The sequence below is a fragment of the Pan troglodytes genome, chromosome 6, assembly GCF_028858775.2.
Source record: "Pan troglodytes isolate AG18354 chromosome 6, NHGRI_mPanTro3-v2.0_pri, whole genome shotgun sequence".
Classification (NCBI taxonomy): Eukaryota; Metazoa; Chordata; class Mammalia; order Primates; family Hominidae; genus Pan; species Pan troglodytes.
In genome coordinates, this window is record NC_072404.2 from 123,650,367 (window position 1) to 123,669,229 (window position 18,863).

The 18,863-nt window shown below is 43.5% G+C and overlaps 1 protein-coding gene and 1 non-coding gene across 51 annotated transcripts in view; one reads left to right on the top strand and one right to left on the bottom strand.

Annotated features, from left to right (window-relative positions):
- The window catches only part of NRCAM (neuronal cell adhesion molecule), a 314,922-nt gene that overhangs the window by 116,492 nt on the left and 179,567 nt on the right, over nucleotides 1-18,863 (bottom strand). The gene's annotated exons all lie outside the window — the stretch shown is intronic.
- Nucleotides 6,495-6,556, top strand: LOC112209883 (U7 small nuclear RNA). The gene has a single exon (XR_002944875.2). It is a non-coding gene; the product is annotated as a U7 small nuclear RNA (small nuclear RNA).

An 18,863-nucleotide genomic window follows, 5' to 3' on the forward strand; every position in this document is an offset into this window, starting at 1 on the left:
CCTTTCCTTAAAATGAACACTCTAAAAATGGTCCAACAAACTGGAATTTCAGAAACATCTTCATGCTACATACCAGTTGATACAATATTTATCTTAACTGGCATCAATCGTTTATACAATACCTATCTTTATTAGTCTCCTAATGGCAACCCATTGCTTCTTGTGGGCTTCTTGGTAGTTAAGACTAAAAACAAAGACAATTTCTCTGTTCCTGTAACAAACACCTAATAACTCTCTTTCCCTGGGTTGTCTTCTCCTAACCAGAAATCAGAGCCTGTATCCAGTCTCATTAATTGACCTCGTTGAGTTTCTAGGTTTCCAATTCCACGTGTTTTGAGGGAAAAAAAAAGTTATTCTCTTTTTAAGGTATAAGGAAAACACAATAATCTCAACACCTCCTCTTCCCTCCAACAGCAGATAAATAATAGGGGGTCTCCAACCGGACAGAAAATGAATGCTGTCCTCACATTTGTGTAAGAGGAGCCGAGACATCTGGATGTGAAGCCCCATCAAGTGCTCCCAGGGGCAATGGTGGCACCTGTGGAACCTCCAACAACTCATGGAGCCCCACCTTCTGAAAGATGTTCAGAGCTGAGTGTGCGGGAGCCGTGGCTCATACAGGGCTTTGGGAGACAGAATCACATTTAGAAAGTAAGGCTGTGTGACAATACCCAGGGCACATTCCCAGCTGTCCCTGCCTTTATCGTTTGTAGGGACCTGGTGCTTTGCAGTTCTCCTGGATCCTGCATAAACCCTGGAGCTTTGGGATACAGGCTAATGGAATATCCTTGCCCCTGGGGGAGGGCTACACTGGTGTCCTCACCCTTGACTTCATGGTGATGGTGGTTTACCTTGCAGATGGATCCCAATGTCCCTCTGTGAGACATAGATGATTTCACAGCACAGCTTTTTTGGGGTCTATCCTGATCTGACCCAGTTTAACAGTGGGTAGAGTCCTCCATGTCTTTCTCCATCATCTCCTGGGAACCAGTTTCACACCTGACCTCTATTTTATGCTTTCCAAATTACACAGGAAAATTTGGCTTCCTTCTGGAAACTCCTAAAGTGCAAAACACTCATGTTTTTAACTGCTCCCTCCGTATTATAATAGTCAATATATATTAAGCACTTACTGTGTGCCAGGCTGTCTGTGCCAAGAAATTTGCAAACATTAGCTTACTTTATCTTTACAGGAGTTCTCTGAGATAGGTATTATTAACATGTAATGGCTTGTTAATACAAAGTTTCACAGATGCTTCCGGAATTCACAAAAAACTGTGCACAGTGTCTTTAAGAATTAACTGGCACATTCATACCTTGATGAGAGCATTCTCTTTTAATCATGCCCTTCTTATTTGCCATACCATTTACAACAAAATACACCATTGATGTTTAGCTAAATGAAAGCTGAAGAAGAAAATTGGTGAATGAGAAAGCCAGTGGTCATGAAAGTGCTAGAAATATTCAGCAGTTTGAATAGCTCTAAACTATGTAAATCATTTGAAATATTCCTTCCCCCACCTATGAACTGATTTTTATTGTTTTTCATAAATTTTTTCTTTTTTCATAGTATTAATGTATTGTATGTGTTTTCAAATATTTTCTCACATATGAAAAGGGCCATTCCACAGTGTTCTTTGTAAGCTTTCCCTCACATCATTGTTTTGGATGAGGCTTTATGCTTCTCAAAGCAGTGAGATAACAGATAACACAGAAGCCATGTGCTGGCACTTCTATTCAGGTTGGCATGGCCTCAACCATTTTGAGTCAAATTTCTGTCTAGTCTAGTAGGACCATTTCCTAAAGTTGTATCCAGACTAGGAAGGCAGATATGAAGAAATGCTGCTATCCTACCAATCAGAATAATGTAGGCTTTGGGGTCCTGGGCTGGTAAAGCCTGGGTATGATGGCTAAATTGAGCTGTTCTTACCCAGATGAGGCTTATGCTCATCTGCTCTGTCTCCAAAGGTAATCGATCACTGCACATGAGGTTTACTACACTGCACACGCATGTGTGTTCTCTAGGTACATTTAAATGATGTTTTTTGGGGGGAATCTGAGCTCAAAGAGATAGAGTTCAAATCAGATCCAGTGTCTTTTCTGTCTCTAGGTGCCCAAAATTGTCATAAAGAGACAATCTTTTACCTTCTGAGAAATATCAGTCATTCCCTGTGACTCACACCAGCTTCTATATTTAGAACTGGGTCTCCTGCCATCTGATGCAGGCCACAGATGAACGGGTCTCCTGCCATCTGATCCACACGCCACACTTCAGGCTATGTTATCCCTAAGCCCACCACATCCACTTACGATTGAGGACAAAGGAAAAAGAAAGGGCCATCATCTTTATGTGTCTTTTAAAGGACATTCCTGTCAGTAAGTATAAAGAGTCTAAGATTTTACCCCGCTTACAAGCTAACAAGTTATCCTATTACAGTTTTATAGAGCAGAGGACAGAAAACTACTGGGTCAAAGACAAAGACTTTATTCCATATAGCAACAGCAGTAGCCAGAGTATCAGTAATTTCTTGAACTGGTTCCTAAGACTCCAATTATTCCAATAGGGTGTTATAAAGAGGGCCACATGACACCCACACACACAGCAGATTGCATTACATGAGAGAAAACTCTGAGCTTAGGGAACCAGAATCTTTTATAATAAGCAGTAAGCATCCCTCCATGCTCTAGAAGGAAACACTTTCTCTGCCACTTAAGGCTACTTATTATACAACTGTTATTTTAAAAAACAGCTCTGGAACAAAGGGCAACCAGTGCCTCTGCTTGCAAGATGTGTGATTAGAACTATAGAGAATTTTCTCCCAAGAATCCTTTGATTTTGCTGTTGCCAGTTGTGGCAAAAAGGCATACTGTGGCTTTATAATATAGCAATTGCTCCCTCAATAGGCAACCACACACTTTCGGTCAGGGTTCTTGGGCACTTGGCTTTGGGCCTTGAGAATCCCATGGTTTCCAAAGAGAATGTAAATATAAATAATGATGTTTGATTACACGTGTCCGTATAAAGGTATTCCACTTTGAAAAGTAACTTAGGAAAAAACAAAAACCCCAAAAAAGCCCACTTAAAATTTCACACATTTTTTTAAAGGGAAATGGTTTTATTCCTTACGCTTTATTTGAATTGGAACACTGCATTTAAATTTTAGCATGTTCAGGTTCTTTAGAAAGGAAAGATAAGTTTACATACAATCCCAGACAGAATATAAAAAAGACTCATCAAAAGAGAATTCTAATTCCAGTCAAGTGACCCTCTTCCTACAAATTGTTAATTAAAAGCTCAAGGGTAAAATAGGACAAAAAACCCATTTATTCATTTTCAGATAAAGCTCAGTTCTTCCATGGTATAACATTATTTTCCCTAGGGCAGTTATATTCATACATAGAATCTACTTTAGCAAAAATATTATCTGTTTAACTAGAAATCTATACAGATAATTAAATTCCTGCTGTCTCACACAGCTACCTCTAGTCTTATGGAATAAATGAGTGCACATCAGGATTTTTAAACAATGAAGCTTATATTTAGCCATTTTCTCATTAATATAGCGAATAAGTAAAATTCATTTACACGGCATTTCTTCACTTTTGAAGAGCAATGTTTCCTGTTCACTCTGCACTTTTAAAGTGTAAACACAACATTCTTGCCATAAGAGATAAAAAGACTATATTCTCTTCAAAAAAGTGCTTTTATGTGAATAAAAAGGAAGTGTATTCGATTTTGTAGAATCATCACAAACAGAACTTAAAATCACACTAGAAATAGATGCTAACAGAAAGCTGTTGAGTTTCCCTGCAAACAGGAAAAGAAGCAGTGGATGTTCCAAGACTGGGGATCCTGTCAATGGCTGGGTCTGCTTAGTTGTGTGCAGTGCTCTGAAAGGGCTACATCAGAAATTCCTTAGTAAATGAGGAAGTGAGAGTCAGAATCTAAAGGCTATGCCTGCCTCGGCAGCACATAAACAGACACCTCAACTGTGCAAAGATGGCTGGCATAACCTCTGTGCAAGAGAAACACATGCCCACAAAGTATTCCATGCTTCTGAAAGTGCCTAAAAGATGTGGGTGATAGTGTCTACAATTCCCCCATCATCTCCTGGCTATTTCAGAGTGAAGAAATGAGCGGGGCGGGGGCGGCGGGGGCGGGAAGAGGACATGCAATGAGCAAGTCTTTTGCTTTTAAAATATATCACCACATTCTCTAGAGGATTGTTCTACAGTGTTAGTGTAAATTCAGTAAAAATGTTGAGGGAAGAAATGCTGATGGCAGCCTGGTGAATTCAGTCATGTGAAATCCAGCTCCTATGAATGGTTCAATACCTGAAACAGTATAGAGGCATCTTCATTACTCTTCTTACATGCATGGCACTTTGTGCCGGGCACTGCTCTCCTGCTTTACAAATATTAACTTCTTTTAATCCTCATAATGACCTTATCAAGTACTATTATTATCCTCGCTTTACAGAAGAGGAAACTGAGGCACAGTATATGCAGGTTGTTCACAGTCATACAACTGATAAGTGGCAGAACCAGGACTTGAGCCTGGGAAGTATGGCTTTGGGCTGGGACTACAGGGAGCAAGTGAGGCATTTACCTCAGATGCAAAGGCCAGGGAGACACCAAAAACTCGAATCATGTCTTCGTGCTGTATTTGAAAAAGAAAAAAGAAACTCAACAGTAATGCAAAATAGCCATTTGAACAAAATAACCAAAGTTTAAATAAAGACAGGATCAGCATTGCTGATTTTTCCCTTTTGTCTCAGGTTTCAATAGGACTTGGCAAGGAGTTGCTTTAGACTATGTTTTATCTTCCAGGGCATAAAACCTCCTTTTTAAACATCTCTCTTTTCTTCATAGCTCTGATTTCACTTTGTAATTGTACAAATATAGTGAGTTTGTATGGTGACTGTCTCTTTTCCCTCTAGATGTAAACTTTATGAGACCAGGGGTCTGTCTTGGGTCACCTTTCATCCAAGTCACGCAGAAGGAAGGGTCTCACTGGGAGGGAAAGGATGGGTGACGGGGAAGGGGTCCAGGTGTCATAAGAAGGTAGGGACGTGCTCCCTACAGGTTACACACTCGCAAATGATACAATTCTATCCAACTGGAGGAACACACTGAAAAGGTAATGAATACAAAGCTAGATGAAACTGTAATGAGTTATATGCTTGAATAATAAACTCCATTAATCAGTCAGTTAAATAATCAAATGCCTATATGCCCAAATCATAAAATAAATTGGGTTCAATGCAAGCTAGAATTTCTTTCAAAACTGAAAATGGGATACAGACAATATTTCATCCTGTAGCTACAGGACCTAGCTTTTATCACTTTTAGGAGGAGCAAGGAGTAAATGAAATTTTCTAGCCATGTAAAAGGTTTTGGAAGACTAGAAATCTTAGCAAAGCTTCCTTAGACAGTAACCATACTGTGCTTACAGGTTTATCTAATTTTACAGTGCAAAGAAACATTGGTTCTTTCCTTTGTGTTCATTAGAGTTCAAAATGTTTCAGCAGATACAGCTTCCATTATCTTCACAACCTATCATGAGCTTGGAAAATAACACCTTTCCCTATTTCATAAATCACTCTTATTCCTATTTTGTAATGAGTTGTTTGTTTGGTTACTTGAAGGACTATCAAATTGCAAAAGGCAACATGATAAAAGCAATAGTTTGAGACTCAAAAATAATTCAATAGGAAAGCCAATCATTGTTTCTGGTACATCCTGGATTCTGAGTTGGAACTGGGCTTTAGGGTTTGCCATAAGAAAACTACCTAGTGATGCCTTTGCACGGTCCCTCAGTGAGAGAAAAGACCAAGCACCCCCCTTCAAGGTTCCCTTCTTGTGGAGGCTTAATAATAATTAATTCATTTAATAATTCACAGATAGGGAGAGGGTTTCACAGTTAAATCTGAAACTTAAAAGGGCTATTTATGCTGAATTTCTGCTATTGAGACTTTAAATAGCCAGGTTAACATAGTAACAGACTTTTTTTTTAAGACGAGCACCTCTGAGCACACAAATAACTATACTAATTCAAGATCAGGAAGTGGTCTACACTTATGTCCATAGCAACGACATTATTCACAAGAACCGCAAGGTAGAAACAATCCAAGTGTCCATCAAAGAATGAATGGATAAGCAAACTGTGGTATATGGTTTCCACATACAGTGGGAAATTATTCAGCCTTAAAAAGGAAGAAAATTCTGATACTGAGGACATTACGCCAAGTGAAATAAGCCAGTCGGAGAGGGACAAGTATTGTATGATTCCATTTATATGAGTTACCCAGAATAGTCAAATGTGAGAGACAGAAAGAATCATGCTTGCCAGGGGCTGGAAGAAAGAATGGAGAGTTCAGAGTTACTATAAATGGGTTTAGAGTTTCAGCTGGGGAAGAGGAAAAGTTCTGTAGATAGATGGTGGTGATGCTGGCACAAGGTGAATACACTTAATGCTACAGAACTATACACTTAAGTGTTCCAGCTCTTTCAGAATTTGTCTAGCATGTTTTCTGGTTTTCATTAGAAAACCCCACACACAAAGAAAAATTAAAAATAAATAAAAATGAGAGCTATACTTAAAAATGGTTAAAACGATAAATTATGTATATTATGTTATGTATATTTTACCACAATAAAGATCAAACAGCTACCAGCATGAAGTGGACTTTTAAAAATTACAGTTTCCAAATGTAACATAAAACATATACTTAAAGATTTACATCTCTATACTTTCAGTAACAGGCAAATATGCTAGAAAAGAGGCTCTTAAAAGGAAAAAATAGTCTTCTGCTAGAACACGATGGATGATATTCATTCAAAACACACTCCTACACTGTGCCCACACTTTCTCTTCCATTTAGGAAGGTATATTAGAACCTAACAAAGTGACCAGGCACGGTGGCTCACACCTGTAATCCCAGCACTTTGGGAGGCTGACGCGGGCAGATCACTTGAGATCAGGAGTTTGAGACCAGCCTAGCCAACATGGTGAAACTCTCTACTAAAAATACAAAATTAGCCAGGCATGGTGGCACATACCTGTAATCCCAACTACTTGAGAGGCCGAGGCAGGAGAATTGCTTGAACCTGGGAGGCAGAGGTTGCAGTAAGCCAAGATTGTGCCATTGTACTCCAGCCTGGGCGACAACAGTGAGACTCCATGTCAAAAAAAAAAAAAAAAAAAAAGAACCTAACAAACTGACCGTGAGATTACCATAGGGTAACCTGAAGTTCTTACCCCATTTACTTTTTGATTAAGTAATTTACAAACTCTGGTATTTTATTACTGTTAAAACTTCTTGGGAGACAACTCACACTCTTCCTGGCATAACACATGCTGAAAACTGTTGGGCTGAGGTCACATGGAGCATAAACTAGCAAGCAAAATTTAGCATAAACATAAGTCACTTCAGGGAGTTCAGCCACACTAGCTGAACAAATGAAGTGATTGATTTTATCCCCTCAAGTAAGACTTATGAGCAAAAAGGGAAAAAGCTAAAAATGTCTTGGTACTAATTTTAACTGTATGTAATGGAAACCTCATTTCCTATTCTAAATCTATAATTCTGATCTTATCAATCATCTCAGAACAAACATATCTGGATCTAAAATTACTCAAGAAGGCATTTATGCCCTCCTGTGAGTATTATCTTCTTGAAGAGTGAATTTCACCACTGTTTTTAAAGTATCACATGGTCTTTTATAAAGTCTAGTAGGAATCAAAGTTGTATATTGAGTAGAATTTCTTTATTCACATTCCAATTTTCGTAAAAGATGAGATCCACATTATCTGCCATTAATTTAAGTAAAAACACCAGCAACTATTGGGGCAGTAACTGCTCTTTGCTGAACACACACACTCCTAAAGTAGGGGTTAGTGCAGGCTCACCATCATTTATCCAAAAGCTCTGAAAAATGCAAGTTTTGATGACAAACCTGACCAGTTGACGATCTTTATTTATCCCACTAAGTGTAAATGTTTGTACGTTTTACTGAAGAGTTACTAATATGTTTGATCATAGGGTACTGTTCTAGACCCCACTGGGGGTGTTATAAAACATTTATATATGTTATACATATTTTTATATATTTATATACATAGCGCCCTATTTTTAGAATTTTGATTTTAAAAAGGTAACATATATATATCACTTTGATTATATATATTTATGTATCATGTTATCTTTCAAAAATAAAAATACTAAAAATAACCCAGAATTCTATTTTTTTCTTTATTATTATTATACTTTAAGTTCTAGGGTACATGTGCACAATATACAGATTTGTTACATAGGTATATATGTGCCATGTTGGTTTGCTGCACCTATCAACTCGTCATTTAAGTATTTCTCCTAACGCTATCCCTCCCCCAGCCCCCCACCTGCCAACAGGCCCTGGTGTGTGATATTCCCCTCCCTGTGTCCATGTGTTCTCATTGTTCAACTCCCACTTATGAGTGAGAACATGTGGTGTTTGGTTTTCTGTCTTTGTGATATTTTGCTGAAAATGATGGTTTCCAGCTTCATCCATGTCCCTACAAAGGACATGAACTCATCCTTTTTTATGGCTGCATAGCATTCCATGGTATACATGTGCCATATTTTCTTTATCCAGTCTATTATTGATGGGCATTTGGGTTGGTTCCAAGTCTTTGCTATTGTGAATAGTGCCGCAATAAACAAAAGTGTACATGTGTCTTTATAGTAGCATGATTTATAATCCTTTGGGTATACACTCAGTAATGGGATGGCTGGGTCAAACGGTATTTCTAGTTCTAGATCCTTGAGGAATCGCCACACTGTCTTCCACAATGGTTGAACTAGTTTACAGTCCCACCAACAGTGTAAAAGCGTTCCTATTTCTCTACATCCTCTCCAGAATCTGTTGTTTCCTGACTTTTTAATGATCGCCCTTCTAACTGGTGTGAGATGGTATCTCATTGTGGTTTTGATTTGCATTTCTCTGATGACCAGTGATGATGAGCTTTTTTTCATATGTCTGTTGGCTGCATAAATGTCTTCTTTTGAAAAGTGTCCATTCATACCTTTGCCCACTTTTTACGCGGTTGTTTTTTTCTTGTAAATTTGTTTAAGATCTTTGTAGATTCTGGATATTAGCCCTTTGTCAGATGAGTAGATTGCAAAAATTTTCTCCCGTTCTGTAGGTTGCCTGTTCACTCTGATGATAGTTTCTTTTGCTGTGCAGAAGCTCTTTAGTTTAATTAGATCCCATTTGTCTATTTTGGCTGCTGTTGCCATTGCTTTTGGTGTTTTAGTTATGAAGTCTTTGCCCATGCCTATGTCCTAAATGGTATTGCCTAGGTTTTCTTCTAGGGTTTTTATGGTTTTGGGCCTAACATTTAAGTCTTTAATCCATCTTCAGTTAATTTTTGTCTAAGATGTAAGAAAGGGATCTAGTTTCAACTTCTACATATGGCTAGCCAGTTTTCCCAGCACCATTTATTAAATAGGGAATCCTTTCCCCATTGCTTGTTTTTCTCAGGTTTGTCAAAGATTAGATGGTGGTAGATGTGTGGTGTTATTTCTGAGGTCTCTGTTCTGTTCCATTGGTCTATATCTGTTTTGATATCAGTACCACACTGTTTTGGTTACTGTAGCCTTGTAGCATAGTTTGAAGTCAGGTAGCGTGATGCCTCCAGCTTTGCTCTTTTTGCTTAGGATTGTCTTGGCTATGTGGGCTCTTTTTTGTTCCATATGAAATTTAAAGTAGTTTTTTCCAATTCTGTGAAGAAAGTCAGTGTTAGTTTGATAGGGATAGCATTCAATCTACCAATTACCTTGGGCAGTATGGCCATTTTCAGGATATTGATTCCTCCTATCCATGAGCATGGAATGTTCTTCCATTTGTTTGTGTCCTCTTTTATTTCATTGAGGAGTGGTTTGTAGTTCTCCTTGAAGAGGTCCTTCACTACCCTTGTAAGTTGGATTCCTAGGTATTTTACTCTCTTTGTAGTAATTGTGAATGGGAGTTCATTCATGATTTGGCTCTCTGTTTGTCTGTTATTGGTGTATAGGAATGCTTGTGGTTTTTGCACATTGATTTTGTATCCTGAGACTTTGCTGAAGTTGCTTATCAGCTTAACGAGATTTTGGGCTCAGATGATGGGGTTTTCTAAATATACAATCACGTCATCTGCAAACAAAGACAATTTGACTTCCTCTTTTCCTAATTGAATACACTTTATTTCTTTCTCTTGCTTCATTGTCCTGGCCAGAACTTCCAATACTATTTTGAATAGGAGTGGCAACAGACGGCATCCTTGTCTTGTGCTGGCTTTCAATGGGAATGCTTCCAGTTTTTGCCCATTCAGTATGACATTAGCTGTGGGTTTGTCATAAAGCTCTTATTATTTTGAGATACATTCCATTAATACCTCGTTTACTGAAAGTTTTTTAGCATGAAAGGCTGTTGGATATTGTTGAAGGCCTTTTCTGTATCTATTGAGATAATCATGTGGTTTTGGTCACTGGTTCTGTTTATGTGATGGATTACGTTTATTGATTTGCGTATGTTGAACCAGCCTTCCATCCCAGGGATGAAGCCAACTTGCTGGTGGTGGATAAGCTTTTTGATGTGCTGCTGCATTCGGTTTGCCAGTATTTTATTAAGGATTTTTGCATCGATATTTATCACGGATATTGGCCTAAAATTCTCTTTTTTTGTTGTGTCTCTGCCAGACTTTGGTATCAGGATGATGCTGGCCTCATAAAATGAGTTAGGGAGGATTCCCTCTTTTTCTACTGATCGGAATAGCTTCAGAAGGAATGGTACCAGCTCCTCTTTGTACTTCTGGTAGAATTCAGCTGGGAATCCATCTTGTCCTGGACTTTTTTGATTGGTAGGCTATTAATTATTGCCTCAATTTCAGAACCTGTTATTGGTCTATTCAGAGATTCAACTTCTTCCTGGTTTAGTCTTCAAAGAGCGTATTTGTCCAGGAATTTATCCATTTCTTCTAGATTTTGTAGTTTATTTGTGTAGAGGTGTTTATAGTATTCTCTGATGGTAGTTTGTATTTCTGTGGGATCGATGGTGATATCCCCTTTATCATTTTATTTTGCATCTATTTGATTCTTCTCTCTTTTCTTCTTTATTAGTCTTGCAGGCGGTCTCTCAATTTTGTTGATCTTTTCAAAAAGCCAGCTCCTGGATTCATTGATTTTTTGAAGGGTTTTTCGTGTCTCTATCTCCTTCAGTTCTGCTCTGATCTTAGTTATTTATTGTCTTCTGCTAGCTTTTGAATTTGTTTGCTCTTGCTTCTCTAGTTCTTTCAATTGTGATGTTAGGGTGTCAATTTTAGATCTTTCCTGCTTTCTCTTGTGGGCATTTAGTGCTATAAATTTTCCTCTACACACTGCTTTAAATGTGTCCCAGAGATTCTGGTATATCGTGTCTTTGTTCTCGTTGGTTTCAAAGAACATCTTTATTTCTGCCTTAATTTCGTAATTTACCCAGTAGTCATTCAGGTGCAGGTTGTTCAGTTTCCATGTAGTTGTGTGGTTTTGAGTGAGTTTCTTAATCCTGAGTTCTAATTTGCTTGCACTGTGGTCTGAGAGGCAGTTTGTGTGATTTCTTTTCTTTTACATTTGCTGAGGAGTGTTTTACTTCCAATTACGTGGTCAATTTTAGAATAAGTGCGATGTGGTGCTGAGAAGAATGTATATTCTGTTGATTTGGGGTGGAGAGTTCTGTAGATGTCTATTAGGTCTGGTTGTTCCAGAGTTGAGTTCAAGTCCTGGATATCCTTGTTAATTTTCTGTCTTGTTGATCTGTCTAATATTAACAGTGGGGTGTTAAAGTCTCCCATTATTACTGTGTGGGAGTCTAAGTCTCTTTGTAGGTCTTTAAGAACTTGCTTTATGAATCTGGGTGCTCCTGTATTGGGTGCATATATATTTAGGATAGTTAACTCTTCTTGTTGCATTGATCCCTTTACCATTATGTAATGGCCTTCTTTGTCTCTTTTGATCTTTGTTGTTTTAAAGTCTGTTTTATCAGAGACTAAGATTGCAACCCCTGCTTTTTTTTTTTTTTTGCTTTCCATTTGCTTGGTAGATCTTCCTCCATCCCTTTATTTTGAGCCTATGTGTGTCTGTGCACATGAGGCGGGTCTCCTGAATACAGCACAATGATGGGTCTTGACTCTTTATCTAATTTGCCAGTCTGTGTCTTTTAATTTGGGCATTTAGCTCATTTACATTTAAGGTTAATATTGTTAGGTGTGAATTTGATCCTGTCATTATGGTGCTACCTGATTATTTTGCCCATTAATTGATGCAGTTTCTTCATAGCGTTGATGGTCTTTACAATTTGTCATGCTTTTGCAGTGGCTGGTACTGGTTGTTCATTTCCATGTTTAGTGCTTCCTTCAGGAGCTCTTGTAAGGCAGGCCTGGTGGTGACAAAATCTCTCAGCATTTGCTTGTCTGTAAAGTATTTTATTTCTCCTTCACTTATGAAGCTTAGTTTGGCTGGATATGAAATTCTGCGTTGAAAATTCTTTTCTTTAAGAATTTTGAATATTGGCTCTCCCTCTCCCTCTCCCTCTCCCCACTGTCTCCCTCTCCCTCTCTTTCCATGGTCTCCCACTGATGCCGAGCCGAAGCTGGACTGTACTGCTGCCATCTCAGCTCACTGCAGCCTCCCTGCCTGATTCTCCTGCCTCAGCCTGCCGAGTGCCTGCGATTGCAGCCTCGGCCTCCCGAGGTGCCGGGATTGCGGACGGAGTCTGGTTCACTCAGTGCTCAATGGTGCCCAGGCTGGAGTGCAGTGGCGTGATCTCGGCTCGCCTCCCAGCCGCCTGCCTTGGCCTCCCAAAGTGCCGAGATTGCAGCCTCTGCCCGGCTGCCACCCCGTCTGGGAAGTGAGGAGCGTCTCTGCCTGGCCGCCCATCGTCTGGGACGTGAGGAGCCCCTCTGCCTGGCTACCCAGTCTGGAAAGTGAGGAGCGTCTCTGCCCGGCCGCCATCCCATCTAGGAAGTGAGGAGCGCCTCTTCCCGGCCGCCATCCCATCTAGGAAGTGAGGAGTGCCTCTTCCTGGCCGCCATCCCATCTAGGAAGTGAGGAGCGTCTCTGCCCGGCCGCCCATCGTCTGAGATGTGGGGAGCGCCTCTGCCCCGCCGCCCCGTCTGGGATGTGAGGAGCGCCTCTACTCGGCCGCGACCCGGTCTGGGAGGTGAGGAGCGTCTCTGCCCAGCCGCCCCGTCTGAGAAGTGAGGAGACCCTCCGCCTGGCAACCGCCCCATATGAGAAGTGAGGAGCCCCTCCGCCCGGCAGCCACCCCGTCTGGGAAATGAGGAGCGTCTCTGCCCGGCAGCCACCCCATCCGGGAGGGAGGTGGGGGTCAGCCCCCGCCAGGCCAGCCACCCCATCCGGGAGGGAGGTGGGGGGGTCAGCCCCCCGCCCGGCCAGCCGCCCCGTCCGGGAGGGAGGTGGGGGGGGTCATCCCCCCGCCCGGCCAGTCGCCCCGTCCGGGAGGGAGGTGGTGGGGTCAGTCCCCTGCCAGGCCAGCTGCCCTGACCGGGAGGGAGGTGGGGGGGTCAGCCCCCCGCCCGGCCAGCCACCCCGTCCGGGAGGTGAGGGGCACCTCTGCCCGGCCGCCCCTACTGGGAAGTGAGGAGCCCCTCTGCCCGGCCAGCCTCCCTGTCCGGGAGGGAGGTAGGGGGGTCAGCCCCCTGCCCAGCCAGCCGCCCCGTCTGGGAGGTGAGGGGTGCCTCTGCCCGGCCGCCCCTACTGGGAAGTGAGGAGCCCCTCTGCCCGGCCAGCCGCCCCGTCCGGGAAGGAGGTGGGGGGGGTCAGCCCCCTGCCCGGCCAGCCGCCCCGTCCGGGAGGTGAGGGGCGCCTCTGCCCAGCCGCCCCTACTGGGAAGTGAGGAGCCCCTCTGTCCGGCCAGCCGCCCCGTCCGGGAGGGAGGTGGGGGGTCAGCCCCCCGCCCGGCCAGCCGCCCCGTCTGGGAGGTGAGGGGCGCCTCTGCCAGGCCGCCCCTACTGGGAAGTGAGGAGCCCCTCTGCCCGGCCAGCCGCCCCGTCCGGGAGGGAGGTGGGGGGGTCAGCCCCCCGCCCGGCCAGCCGCCCCGTCTGGGAGGGAGGTGGGGGGGTTCAGCCCCCCGCCCGGCCAGCCGCCCCGTCCGGGAGGGAGGTGGGGGTGTGAGCCCCCGGCCTGGCCAGCCACCCCGTCCGGGAGGGAGGTGGGGGGTTCAGCCCCCCGCCCGGCCAGCCACCCCGTCCGGGAAGGAGGTGGGGGGGGTCAGCCCCCTGCCCGGCCAGCCGCCCCGTCCGGGAGGTGAGGGGCGCCTCTGCCCGGCCGCCCCTACTGGGAAGTGAGGAGCCCCTCTGTCCGGCCAGCCGCCCCGTCCGGGAGGGAGGTGGGGGGGTCAGCCCCCCGCCCGGCCAGCCGCCCCGTCCGGGAGGTGAGGGGCGCCTCTGCCTGGCTGCCCCTACTGGGAAGTGAGGAGCCCCTCTGCCCAGCCACCACCCCGTCTGGGAGGTGTACCCAACAGCTCATTGAGAACGGGCCATGATGACAATGGCGGTTTTGTGGAATAGAAAGGGGGGAAAGGCGGGGAAAGGATTGAGAAATCGGATGGTTGCCATGTCTGTGTAGAAAGAGGTAGACACGGGAGACTTTTCATTTTGTTCTGTACTAAGAAAAATTCTTCTGCCTTGTGATCCTGTTGATCGGTGACCTTACCCCCAACCCTGTGCTCTCTGAAACATGTGCTGTGTCCACTCAGGGTTAAATGGATTAAGGGTGGTGCAAGATGTGCTTGTTAAACAGATGCTTGAAGGCAGCATGCTCGTTAAGAGTCATCACCACTCCCTAATCTCAAGTACCCAGGGACACAAACACTGCGGAAGGCCGCAGGGTCCTCTGCATAGGAAAACCAGAGACCTTTGTTCACTTGTTTATCTGCTGACCCTCCCTCCACTATTGTCCTATGACCCTGCCAAATCCCCCTCTGTGAGAAACACCCAAGAATGATCAATAAAAAAATAAAAATAAAAATAAAAAAAAAAGAAAACTGAACCCCAGTGTTTGATGGTATCGAGAGGTGAGGCCTTTGGAAGGTAATGAGGTCAGGAGGGTGGATCCCTCCTAGAAAAGAGCCCCAGAGAGCTCATTCGCCCCTTCTGCCATGTGGACACAGTGAGATGATGGCTATCCATCTGTGAACACAAAGCCAGCCCTCACCAGACACTATGTCTGCCAGGGCCTTTATCTTGGATTTCCCAGCCTCCAGAACTGTGGAGAATAAATTTTTGCTGTTTTTAAGCCAAAAAAAAAAAAAAAGAATGTTGAATATTGGCCCCCACTCTCTTCTGGCTTGTAGGGTTTCTGCAGAGAGATCCGCTGTTAGTCTGATGGACTTCCCTTCGTGGGTAACCCGACCTTTCTCTCTGGCTGCCCTTAACATTTTTTCCTTCATTTCAACCTTGGTGAATCTGACAACTATGTGTCTTGGGGTTGCTCTTCTCGAGGTGTATCTTTGTGGTGTTCTCTGTATTTCCTGAATTTGAATGTTGGCCTACCTTGCTAGGTTGGGGAAGTTCTCCTGGATAATACCCTGAAAAGTGTTTTCTAACTTGGTTCCATTCTCCCTGTCACTTTCAGGTATACCAATCAGATGTAGATTTGGTATTTTCACATAGTCCCATATTTCTTGGAGGCTTTGTTCATTTCTTTTCACTCTTTTTTCTCTAATCTTGTCTTCTCGCTTTATTTCATTAATTTGGTCTTCAATCACTGATATCCTTTCTTCTGCTTGATCGAATAGGCTACTGAAGCTTGTGTATGCTTCTCAAAGTTCTTGTACTGTGGTTTTCAGCTCCATCAGGTCATTTAAGGTCTTCTCTACACTGGTTATTCTAGTTAGCCATTCATCTAAGCTTTTTTCAAGGTTTTTACCTTCTTTGTGATGGGTTAGAACATGCTTCTTTAGCTCAGAGAAGTGTGTTACTACCAACCTTCTGAAGCCTACTTCTGTCACAACTCGTCAAACTCATTCTCTATCCAGTTTTGTTCCCTTGCTGGTGAGGAGTTATGTTCCTTTGGAGGAGAAGAGGCCTTCTGGTTTTCGGAATCTTCAGCCTTTCTGCTCTGGTTTCTCCTCATCTTTGTGGTTTTATCTACCTTTGGTCTTTGATGTTGGTGACCTAGAGATGGGGTTTTGGTGTAGATGTCCTTTTCGTTGATGTTGATGCTATTCCTTCCTGTTTGTTAGTTTTCCCTCTAACAGGCCCCTCTGCTGCAGGTCTGTTGGAGTTTGCTGGAGGTCCACTCCAGACCCTGTTTGCCTGAGTATCACCAGCGAAGGCTGCTGAACAGCAAGTATTGCTGCCTGATCCTTCCTCTGGAAGCTTCATCTCAGAGGGGCACCCACCTGTATGAGGTGTTTGTCAGTCCCTACTGGGAGGTGTCTCCCAGACAGGCTACACAGGGGTCAGGGACCCACTTGAGAAGGCAGTCTGTCCATTATTGGATCTCAAATGCAGTGCTGGGAGAACCACTGCTCTCTTCAGAGCTGTCAGGCAGGGACGTTTAAGTCTGCAGAAGTCGTCTGCTGCCTTTTGTTCAGATATGCCCTGCCCTAGAGGTGGTATCTAGAGAGGCAGTAAGCCTTGCTGAGCTGAAGTGGGTTCCACCCAGTTTGAGCTTCCCTGCCACTTTGATTACACGGTGAGCACAGAACCAGCTACTCAAGCCTCAGCAATGGCGGACGCCCCTGCCCCCACCAAGCTCCAAGGTCCCAGGTCGATCTCAGGCTGCTGCACTAGCAGTGAGCAATGCTCCGTGGGCGTGGGACCTGCCACACCAGGCACAGGAGGTAATCTCCTGGTCTGCTGGTTGTGAAGACCATAGGAAAAGCACAGTATTTGGGCAGGAGTGTACCGTTCCTCCAGATACAGTCACTCACAGCTTCCCTTGGCTAGGAAAGGGAAATCCCCCTGACCCCTTGCGCTTCCCCAGTGAGGCGATGCCCCACCCTGCTTTGGCTCACCCTCCATGGGCTGCACCCACTGTCTAACCAGTCCTAGTGAGATGAACCAGGTACCTCAGTTGGAAATGCAGAATGCAGAAATCATCGTCTTCTGCGTCGATCTTGCTGGGAGCTGTAGACCAGATCTGTTCCTATTCGGCCATCTTGGAAGCAACTCCAATAATCCTGAATTCTAAAACTCTTCTTCCAGAAAAGGAATAATGAACTTGGACTCCCATTTTACAGATGAAAAAACTGAGGCTTGAAGAGTGGCAGTGTCTTGCCAAGGCCCATATAGAAAGTAAGAGGCCAAGCCACTGAAAGAAGGTTGTCTGCTTAGAAGGCACTCTTTCCATTATACCAGATGACGAGAAAACACACCCAGATAAAGACTATATGGTAAGAGATGAGTTATTTGGTGTTAATCTGAGTGGGTTTCCTGGCATAAGTGTAGCATGACTAAAATCGCTGGAAAGTCTCTGATTACATGAATATGATAGTGGCAGATTTTTCCTTGAGATTAATAATAGTTTTATCAATTTTATTTGCTTTGTTTTTATTTCCTGTTGGTGAAAATATTTGACATTTTTACATACTCACAAATCTAACAGAACCCTGTTTTGTGTTTCATAATTGTTGTAGTTTGTTTCATGTGCCTTTAAACACTGATATTCTCAAAGTACAAAATATATGCATAAATACAGAAAAATATATATTTTCTGTCTGGAAGTTTGGGAATTGGGGAGATTTATGCCCTCACCCACAGTGTGACTTACGCAACACTGTTTTTTTTTTTGGTTGTTGTTTGTTTGTTTTTTGAGACAGGATCTTGCTCCGTTACCCAGGTTGGAGTGCAGTGGTGCGATAATAGCTCACTGTAGCCTTGACCTGCCGCCTTCCCCCATCCCCCCTGCCCTCCCCACCCACCCCACCCCTGGGCTCAAAGAATCCTCTCGCCTCTGCCTCCCAAGTAGCTGGCACTACAACCATGTGCCACCACAGCCAACTGATTTTTTTTTCCAATTTTTGACAGAAGTCTCACTATGTTGCCCAGGCCAGTCTCAAACTCCTGAGCAAGTGATCCTCCCATCTCAGCCTCCTAAAGTGCTGAGAAAACAGGCATGAGCCACCATGCCCAGCCTGCAACACCATCTTTATGCTGCTTAAAGGAGGAGAGTATTATTTGTAACAGCTACATAAATGTGGGCGGAGTGTTTTAAAGAGGAGTCTGAGCATCAGTGCAGAATGGACACTGGTGTCGCACATGTTCAGCTGCACACTCTGCTTCAGCAGCCTGGTCCAACATTCACCATCAAAAACAAATCTTAGGTCTCTCCAGGTAATTTTTGTATCCAAACCATTTAATAGTGAATACAATGAAAGCCCAGAATGAAAAGACACCAACAGAATCCTGTAGGTTAAAAGCTGGCCTGATCTCAACATCAGTAGGTTCACAGTTATTTTGTTTGGTAGCTCAAAATAAAATTATTCTTCCCAATGGGCGAATGAACTTAGAAGCTCTAGCAATTCTGGCTCCTTTCACCAGAACAAGCTGCAATCTGCAATAAACAGGAAGAGGCTTCATATGTGAGGTAAAAGCCTCTCTTACTCCCTCTCTGCCAAGGATGATTGCCAATGCAGTTTTGATAAGTAAATAAAGAATTACTGGATGGCCAAGAACTACCACCCTAAGCATATCCAGCAGTCAGCCCATGCTATTCAACTGTGCTACAACTACCTTTGAAAAGAATGACTGAACTCACAGAATGGTAAGAGTTGGAATGGAGACCTCCCACTGGACAGCAATGAAAGATGAAACCCTAAATATATCTGAAGTGAATTTT